Source organism: Daucus carota, chromosome 7 (genome assembly GCF_001625215.2).
Source record: "Daucus carota subsp. sativus chromosome 7, DH1 v3.0, whole genome shotgun sequence".
Taxonomy (NCBI): Eukaryota; Viridiplantae; Streptophyta; class Magnoliopsida; order Apiales; family Apiaceae; genus Daucus; species Daucus carota.
This window is the reverse complement of record NC_030387.2, coordinates 3,351,621-3,362,962: the sequence shown is the minus strand read 5'-3', so window position 1 is coordinate 3,362,962 and position 11,342 is coordinate 3,351,621.

Here is an 11,342-nt window from a genome sequence, read left to right as displayed (position 1 = left end):
GAGGAAGCGGACATTGATCAACTGCATTATCATAAAAAGGAGTTACACACGTGTGGTTGATTAAGGGCACATGAGAATAGACTAAAAGAGGACATACATGAAATCAAATCGTTTGTTAAACTGTGCTTAGTAGGAGAGGGTGCATATGAAGACAGACTATACAGAACAGGGTATGCCAACCCAACTTGAAGAAAAACCCTCGCTAGGACTCCAAGCTTTAAGGATACAGAATAAAGGATACAGATGTTCACAATACCTTTTTCTATTGTGTCTTATATATAACACAAAGCAATCAAGTACAGAATAACACGATCTAAGAAACATTAATGAAGATGGTATTTTAGACTCCTGAAACCAGTATTTTTCATAATTTTGAGAGTTCAGCATTTAAAATAAAATAAAATTGGTGGACAGTGTTATCTATTTAACTGTGATGCATTGGACCCCTTGATCAGATACTTTTATCCTGAAATTTGTTCAAGACAGGTTAGTGGCGCATTTAACTTCTTAACTAGTCCATGAATAGCTCAATTTTGTTCGAACTTATCCTGGCGTGTAATTCCCAATCTAATGCGACAGTGTACTTTAACTCTATCTTCTAACTTCCATGTTCTTGTATTGACAGATAGCTTCACACATGCCACATTAATAAATTCAGATGCTCCCTTAAAAGTTTTCTAGGAGGCTATTTGATTTGTATATTATGACTTGTTCTCTTTTCTGCCACGGTTTGATTTCATAAATGCAGCAAACATGTCTTATCATCTTTATCGTTTTAATTTATGATGAAGGTATAAGATGGGCCTCTGTTACACAGGTGTTGCCCGCATCTTTGCTTATGCCATCCCAGAAATTCGGAAGGGCATCTGAGATTTTGACATTGATGGAGAACTTTGGGTCTAATCAAGTCAAATTCCAATAGAGCCTTGAGAGCTTCTCCAAAGCATGCTTTAAGTGCAAGGCAAAGGTCTTAGTTCTTTCATTGACATGATGTGGAGAAAAGGGACGTGTACTCATAATTCAACTGTATGTTACTAGTACTATGAGACTATCTAAAAGTATGTGCACCCCTCCTCAGATAAATAAACAACCTTCTCTTATTCAAGTATGTGCTATGTGGCATGCTGTCTACTGTAATAGATCCACTAATAACATGAGTTTGTGCGCTTGTGCAGTTGTGCTCATTGCAATAGCGCATGCATAAATGATTTCTTGTTGTAAATATAATTTTTTTATTACCATGACTATAGAGTATAGATTCTAAATTATTCAGGTGATTCAAGTTGGGACTGCTACATTGTTTATGCTAGTCTTTGTTGCAGAGATCATTTTCAATTATATATAGACACACACACACACAATTATATACATATCATTGGTTTCTGAACTGGAATTGATACCGTTCTCTGTGAGCAATCACTGTGTAGTGACTATGAAGATCTCATCGCTGCAATCAAGATGCTCAGATCTGCGACGAATTATCAGGGAGGACTACTTGAACATTCCATTTACTGGAATGCTTTTTAGCGTGTTTCTTTGATTTATGTGATTATGAATTTAACTTCAAAAAATTATGGTTTGGTGTAATTATGTGTTCGTAGCGCTGATTAATATTTATATATGCATCTTTTTTTTCTTAATGGAAATTAAACAATTGTTTACACATGAACTCTAAATTTTATTGGCTCAATATTTCTATAAGAGTATAAGGTGTGCTTGATCCCTCAGTTACACTTGTAAGTTAGAAAACAACTTGTAGATCACTGAAAACCATTTTAAGCTTTAGTCTGGTGATTGTTCGATGGATATATCTATTTTCTCAATAGATTTTTATTTAATGATAACTGAATATAAGAATAGATCAAGATATCGGATAAGTAAAAGCCAACACGGCCATTATAACTTAAAAGTATTTTGCTGCATAAGTAGTTAAGTACATAATATGTCTCAAACTAGCTGACATGTCAAATCGTATTAAAGATTATATTGTAGCTTTGTGATTGGAGGACTACGTGAATAATTCTATCTATGGGAGCTTCATAGCCATATATTAGTCTTCAAATAAGTTTTTTCGATTAGTTTATTCTGTTGCAGCCAGCTTTTTTTTTGCTGTGGCAAGTGGTTGCAAAGAAAATTCAGTGTTCCAAGTGATTGACACTAATTAAGGACGGGATGCATCCAAAGGAAAAAGACTCTAGTAGATGTAGTCCTGCAATTTGTCAGAATATCGCATGATTTGATAAAGAGGTGAAATTCCAGTAATAACAACTCTGTCAAGGATTCTTCTTTTGATGCAATGCTTTTTAATTATTTTTGTTATGGGGTCTGCACCTCTGAGATAACCTTGCTTTCTTGTTGACCAAGAACCCAAAATACTGTTTCAGGTGCTAAACTCCGGTTTTAATAATAATTAAGATCATTGTTATATATGTTAATTAGTTATTATATAACATAATATCCTACCATTTATACAATAATTATTATACTTGTTGATTACATTGTAGAACATAATCTACTTGTATCTAATGTTTCAAAATAATGTAAAACAAAAAACAAATTAAATTTGAATTCGTTAGATTATATTTTTTCCAAATATGAAGGAGGAAAAATTCGTATTTATTGGATTGCTTGCTCATGACTCAATGTGTATCCCCTGCTGACAATCTTAAGCTTTAGTCTGGTAGTTGTTCCATGGATATATCTATTTTCTCTAGAGATTTTTATTTAATGATAACTGTATACAGGAATAAATCAATATATGTGATAAGTAAAATCCAACACACCCATTATAACTATCTGCTGCATAAGTAGTTAAGTACATAAAATGTCTCAAACTAGTTGACATGTCAAATCGGATTAAATATTGCAGCTTTCTAATTGGAGGACTACATGAATATTGTAACTTTCTAAGTGGATTAAATGTCCTACGCATTTGTTATTTTCTATATCGTTATCTCATTTTATATATTTTAATGTTTATTTATTTTTGTATCAAACTATTTTTTATCATAGAAAGCTATTATATTTGATTAGTACTTGCATATGTTTCTTCTAAAAAATATGTACACATGCTTTAACATATATAGATTAATTTGTGTTTGTAATAATGGCAATTTTTAGCATTTGTTTCCAAGCAGAGAGAGTAATGCGTAAATTATGATCTGATTTACTAATATTATATGATTTACAAATGTATATGTGCTTTGTTACTTTTATGTGAATTTCTATAAGTAAATGATAAGTATATATTTACATATATTTTATATGATTTTATTCCTCATATTTATTACATTTTTAATTGAATTAGCTAGATATTTATTGAATAGATTTTAATGTTTTATTGTAGGAAGTGGAGTTCCTAAAGTTGGAAGGATTTGGAATAAAAGTTTAATTTGAAGAAGAATTAGAAGGAAATTCAGTTTATTGGATTGTTTGCTCATGACTCAACTGTTTGGGCGTTCTAGAAGTCAGAATTGGGTTATTCAAATGACCACACGATGCTTAGAGAATAGATGATCCGATATCCAAAATCCGGCTCGAATAGCTCACAAAACTATGGAGAACACAGAGCTGCAAATTTTTCTTCTTCAATACTTCGACATTGAAGACTTCGACATAGAAGACTTCATTGAACACTAATTTATTATTTTCCCTTGCTTATTGAGTTGTGCTAATTAACAATAAAAGGTCAGACGTGTGATTATTTGTATTGTCTGAACTAATATCTATTTAATTATTAGAGGAAGCTGGACATAGATGGTTGTGATTTATCCAATAAGAACATGGAAATAAGTAAAACGGATTGCTAGAAAGTCAGGATGTTGTATTTAATGTCTCTAAACTGCATCATACCATGGAAATAGGCTTGATTGTATGTTAGAGAAGCCATTAATACTCAGAAGAGGTTATTGATATTTTATTAGGCGCATATTTCCTCGTGAGTAATATATCTAATTAATTGGGATAGAAAATCATAATTCCATATTCCATTCATTTATGCTAGTGGTGATACTTTATTCTAGATATTTTTAGTTAATTGTTTTCTAGATTTTATTAATATTAGTTTAATATTATCTCAAATTTTTATTGTGTTACTTGTTTAGTTGGATTGAATTAAAAATAACTAGTGTTTGATATGTTTGTCTTGTGATAACGACTCTGACTTACCCTACAACATAGTGATGAGGTCTTGTTAGATATTTTATTATTTGATAGGCACCCGACAGCCTTGTTTGTTAATATCCAAAGAACACATACAATCCTAATATTTCATACATGGACACTTATATATTGAAAGTAGTGCAAAAAAAAAAAAATTAACAACCTTACCAAACTATCAATTCAATTAAATTTTGTAAATCCTAAGAAAAAATGTCAATTTCTTCTGGCTCAGAAATTCCAAACCTTCATCAATGCACTATAAGGTAATTTGCTATTATTTTAATGTGAGGACAAATATACACGACACTGAAAGATTTCTCAACTTCTTATGATTTATCTGAGTGAAGTATCTCGGTGTTATACTGAGGTCACCTGAATCAGTCACTAAAATTGACTTCATGTAGTTCGAGCGTAAATGATAAATGGAGCCCGTGGTGGGATTAGTGTTCCATGCTGTTCGTCGGTTCGATATGTGGTTTTAGGTTGGGCCTAACAATGGAAACAGAGGCACTATTTTTTTAGGAGGGGAGGTTTGGAAATAGGCTTTGAGTCTCCGCACGTAAATAAATTTGCTCAAGATTGCAAAAACAATTCTCGTATAATAGATATAATAGATGAATACATAATTAACTGGTCCCTTAATTATTCAAAATAAGTAAAATTTTCTTATATCTTCATAATAATTATACAATTTTTACAGGACTTTGTGAGAATAATGCTTCACTATCTCCTCAAAGTCATTGTAGCCTAATATTTATATCTCAATTTGATTATGTTCTTAAATTTTAGATAAAGTACCCCAACATTTCTATTCAACCCACCATGCAAACAACAACTTCATATTACAATACCCGAAGACATATGATTTGGAACCCGATCATATCACAAAATTTCATCACACATTACACATGAAAGTTAGAATACATCACCAAGAAAAACATCATTTAAACAAATACATAACTTTGATGTAGAATGTTAATGTTTTAGACTTACAGAAAAAAAAAAAATTTTGACGGTTCTAACAAGTAATAAAATTAAATATATAATTTATCAATGTAATATTTAAAGGAACGAAAAATACATATGATATTACTTTGTATGAAATTATGTGTGTGTGTGTGTGTGTTTTCTTAATTTATTCTCAAAATTACTACCCTAAAGATTGGCGATGTGATCAATTCTTATGCTAAAAATTCACTTCTCGTGGGAGGAGTGTCTTGTAAGATCTGAAGGACTCGGGTTCCGCTACAAACCCCAAGACTAAAAGGGATTTTTTTTTTTTCAACCTATCTTTTATCATCTGGATAACAATGTCACGAGACTCGAAAGTCATTGGTTCATGTGAAACATTAGGCAGCAAAACCAGAAAAATATATTGCAACAACTTTAGTAACATAAATAAACACAAACAAAAAGAAATATAATTAATTTTTATTTAGAAAACCATCTATTTGAAGACTTGATCATACAACATCATTAACATGTTGGTCAGCCGCTTGGTTTGTCGAGACACGACTTGGTTCATCTTATTGTTACCTACATTCTCGAAGATTAAAACTAGGACCCCACACTAGGAAACATCTTCACATAGTTAATGTATAACTTGGAGAAGCTCTAATGGCAAAGCTGCAGGATCAAGCTCCTTGGAACTCTTTGGAACATTGCGAGCTTCTTGTTCCCTGAGAAGGTAAGAACTTACCTGATCAGAGAATCGAAATATCTCTTCTTTTGGTACCTCATGAGAGAATGCTGGCAAAACACAGCCTTAAACCCAGCAACTTTCATAAGAGGAACAACTGTGACTCCTTTATCTTCATCATAATCTGCAACTACTTACACCATCTCATATTTGTGCCTATTCCATTCAGTTCATCGCCTTTCTTGGGGAAGATTCGAAATACATTTGGTGCTTTCCTACACCCTACACCCTACACCATTTCTTGGGGAAGATTCGATTATTGAATGCGTTAATTTCAATACTCATCTTCTCCGCACGTTTTGTGAAATCCAGAATCTATCCATTTCACTGATTCCGACTCCATGTTGCTTTCAGAGTTGAGGCGGCTGACTTGCAGCTTGGATGACCGCTTTGATGATTTCCCCATTAAAGCATATATATAGTCGAGGCATTATTCCATCATCTTCGTCGCACAATTGCTTCAACAAGATGTTAAAATTAAACTACTAAAATGATAACTTCATATATAACAAGATGAAAATATATATGTACAAGAGCCAATAAACTCCTGAGACTACATTGTATATCTTCTGCGTAATAGAAAGATTACAAGAGTTTAAATATATCTAAACAAACAAGGTGGTAGCGTAAAAACAGCAACTACTTCCTATTATTTCTCCACTTCTAAACCTAACTGACTACTACTTCCACGTACTAATCCTACTGCTACTAATAAGCTGTGAACCAGGCTGACTTATTCAAATAAACAAAACATATTGTAAACAAAAATTTAGATTAAAATCCCAACACAAGAGACACCCATTATAGACTGCCTTTGGCTGACCAGTGATCCTAGGCAAACCTCGAGCCATAACCTTCTCTCACATCATGTGTAAGGCTTGAAAATTCCCATGACCCAATCTCGACTGCCAGAGCCAAGCCAACTCCAACACAAGTTTGGATTAATACAAAATTAGTTCCAATAGATTTGAGGCCGAGGGTGGACAACATGGAAGATAATTAGGTCTCCAGTGTATAGTTTCTTTCAACAATCTAGAGGATATGGAGGCTGTGATCAACATTGAACTATAGAGTAATTATGAACTCTATTTATATTAAAATTTATTGCAACTTGGTTGGAATATTGTACCAATTTTCAAAATGTCTCAATGGTTATATATAATTTAAATGAGTTGGGTTTCTTGGAGACCCACATAATTGGAGTCCTTGGAGACCCAAATCTAGACCGTTAGATCTACAACACAAAGGACAATTAAGATTAAAAATTATGAATAATTACAATATTTATTAAACGGCTTAGAATTTGGGAGACAGTGTAATGTACCCGTAAAAAGAAGAGCAAGAGCAATATTGTCCTGCACATCACTCGACCAATCTGGGCAGTTACAAATTAAAATTATCTTGGGGACGCCATCATTAAAGCAGCAAAGTGAAGATAAAATTGGTTTCGTGGTAAAGTCTTGTCACCCACATGTGTTTGCATATACAAGACTGATATTGACTTATCTTGATTTTGGTTTAGGGTTCCTCTTAATTCATTATTTGCAGAACAATAGAACATCTGAGTTTGGGAGATAAAAATAATGAAACAATTTTGAAATACATTGAAGGACAATTACGCGCACCGAACAAGGGACCAAAATCCATGTTGAAAGCCTGGCTCCTTATAGATAAACCGCCCTGCACGAACATTGCTTGCAAGTGAGTAATAGTTTTAATGATCTATTCATTCCTCAGCCGTTAGATCAGAAAAAGATGGACGATCTAGATGGAGGACTCCAATACTCCAAATATAAACGGTCTCCAAGGAACTTAAACCTAATTTAAATAGGAATATTGTTAATGAATTAACTAAATGGTGGAACTAACATCAAAATAATGTTGTAACAAAGGATTCTTATATATGTACAGGAATGTTTTATTTTGAATAAATATACAAGAATGTTATTATAAGCTGGTGAAAGACTAAAGAGGTGTGTGACTGCTTTTCCCGAATATTCAAAGTCAATAAAAGGCCGAGATAATGCTTATGTGGAGCATAAATTTTTTTAAGAGGAGTTCATAAGATTTAATATACACTTGAATTCACTTAAATATAACCATTCCACCCAGAACACTTTTAATCTTATAAATTGTGAAAATACAATCAAGGATGCACACTGTTTGAGATGTATATATAATTTATATACACTACATAATTACTTATAACTAAAGTTTTATTTTAAAACAATATATGAGATGGGCACTTGAGGAGTAAATGAGAAATTTAAAATTTCAATAATTATATTTTTATGAAAATATCATCTCGTGAGATTAAACAACTCTCCATCCTTCCCGTACTATGTTTTATATATATCTTTTATGAATCTACCCATAACCTTCTGTGACATCATGTGTAATGCTTGAAAATTCTCATGACCCAATCTCGAGTGCCCGAGCCGAGCCAACTCCAACACAAGTTTAGATCAATACAAAATTAATTCGAACAATTTTGAGACCGAGGGTGGACAACATGGATGATAATTAGGTCTCCATTGTATAGATTCTTTTAACAATCTAGAGGATGTGGAGGCTGTGATCAATAATGAACTATAGAGTAATTATGAACCCTAATTATATTAATTTTTATTCCAACTTGGTTGGAATATTGTACCAATTTTCAAAATGTCTTAATGTTTACATATAATTTAAATTGGAATTTGTTAATGAATTAACTAAATGGTGGAACTAACATCAAAGAATGTTGTAACAAAGGATTCTTATATATGTACTGGATTGTTTTTTTTTTTTTTGAATAAATGTACATGAATGTTATTATAAGGTGAAACACCAAAGAGGTGTGACTGCTTTCCCGGAATTCAGAATCAACCGGAATTCAGAATCAATAAAATATAAGCTCGGAGGGATATTGCTTATGTGGAGCATAAATTTTTTTAAGAGGAGTTCATAAGATTTAATATATACTTGAATTCACTTAAATATAATCATTAATTCCATCCAGAACTATTTTAATCTTATAAATTGTGAAAATACAATCAAGGATGCACACTGTTTGAGATGTGTATATAATTTATATACACTACATAAATGCTTATAACTAAATATCATCTCATGATATTAAACAACTCTCCATCCTTCCCGTACTGTTATATATATATAGTTAGGTTCTATGGAGTACATAATAAAAACATGGGAGTATTGGAGTACAAATCATAATTTTTTAGTTTGATCCAATATAATATCTTTGATTATTCAAATTTTGATATAATCTATCATTTATAAGTTGTCTTGCACATAATTGTGAATTAATCATTAATATCTTTCAACTTTAACAAGTATTAAGATTATTGTTCTGCTTATTAGTTATATTGCAGAACATAGAGTTGTATGATTTATAAAAGTAATTATTCTACCATTTGATCACGATGTTTATGTTGCAGAACATAATGTGCAGGTTTTCAAATATTTACAAATATTATTGAACAAAAAAATTGAAATTTAGATGTCTAGATTACATTTTATCAAACTTTGTACTCTAATACTCCAAAAAAAATTTTTACTCCATAGAACTTAACTCTTATATATATGTGTGTATATATATATATATATATATATATATATATATATATATATATATATATATAGGCTCATAATCAAATAGAAACCACTCTTAAAATAAAAACTAGAAACCAGTTTCCCTACCACTATTTATAACTACGGGTATCACTAATTCATACGGCACTAATCACTATTTTTATACAGTATGTAAACAGCGATTTTTATCATCAAAATTGAGAAAATCTACTTATCTAAATTATTGATAATTGATTATAGATGACTAATTTCATCAGTAGGAAAGTTCTTGGTGGTAGGAAGCCGCAAGAGAAGTTGTATGATGATGGTAAGTAGTCGTTAGTTTTGTAAGTTATGATGGAAAGTGTATGTGACTATTGGTGTGGCAAGTCATAGAAATATTTGGTAATGGTAGTAAGAGGTCCATTATTACGATTTGGGTGAAGATGTTTCTGTAGTTAAAAATAGTGATAAAAAACTGTCTAGAAACTATGAATCTAAAATAACTTCACATCCCAATGTTATATAGCAATCTTTTATTCATGTACAATGAGAAAACTTGTTGAACTTCTAAACATTAAATAATTATATACTAATATTCATCTTCTCACTTAATCAATATATTATATAAAGTTATATTATATTTTATTTGGCTTATTAAGTAGAACGCCATATTCATTCTTTATTATTCTTATACACAACTATAACAAAAATATAATTTTGTAACATATGCATATGTATAATAGAAAATATAATTTTGTATATGTACATCTAAGTATTCTATTGATCTACACAATCAGGATCATAACAAAAATTTGTATTGTGTTCTACATGGGTATCTTTGTCTAACTCTCTTATACAATCCACTGATTTATATTTTACATATCAACAAAATTGTTTGTGTGCAGTCAAATAATGTATGAGACAAAGAATAATTACATAAAATAATTACAGTATTTTTTGCTACCCTCATATTGCCTACATTCTTGGTAAAGCATGCTTTGTATATAATTTTAGAAAATACATGTAATCATAAATACTACTTGAAAAATCAAAGCAATATTATCAGGTACTACACTCAATATGGTGATAGTTACAAAGTGAATTTATTCATCATCATCAACACAATCACAAACAACCCCAAGAAAAAAAGACCAAGATCATAATCTTAAAGGACTTGCACTGTGGTGCAATTTTTTTTCCATGTAATAAAATTTAATATTTAACCAGAATAAAGTTGTGAAAAAATATGAAAGAGCCATTACATCCCATTAAAAAAATAAATAATATTTTCTTAAATCTAGAATAAAATTGCAAACTAACAAAAAGAAATAACTTTTTCTAGACCGTCAAAAATTTCTAGACAAAGATCATTAAAATACAGTTTAATAATCTTTCACAGAAAAATTACGTTTCTGAACAGCCAAAAGGGGTTAGAATATCCTAAACATAATATATATTTATAATCAATGATTACCATTAATATCTATATCTGTAGCTATATTTATATTAGAATTATATAAATATACCAAAAAAAAATTTATGTCATAAGTAATTTATTAATTTTTTTTTTTAATTTGGTTATCTTTTAACTTATCGTTTGTTAGTTAAAATTATTTTAATTTAGAAGGAATGTATAAAATATTTAATATTTATGTAATGTTTTTTTACTTATATTTCACTATAATTCGTAATATAAAATATATTATATATTATAAATTTTAAATACATTACATATAAATATAACTTTTTAAATTAATAATAAAAAGCCCAACATATATAATTTCAAACAAATGTGTCGGGGTTTCACTAGCCCACTTAGCCCAAAAGTATTTAATTTGTTAGTGCATTGGTGAACCCGTCCCATACGACTTAGTCCTTTCTCTCTTTAATATATTACCCTCATCTC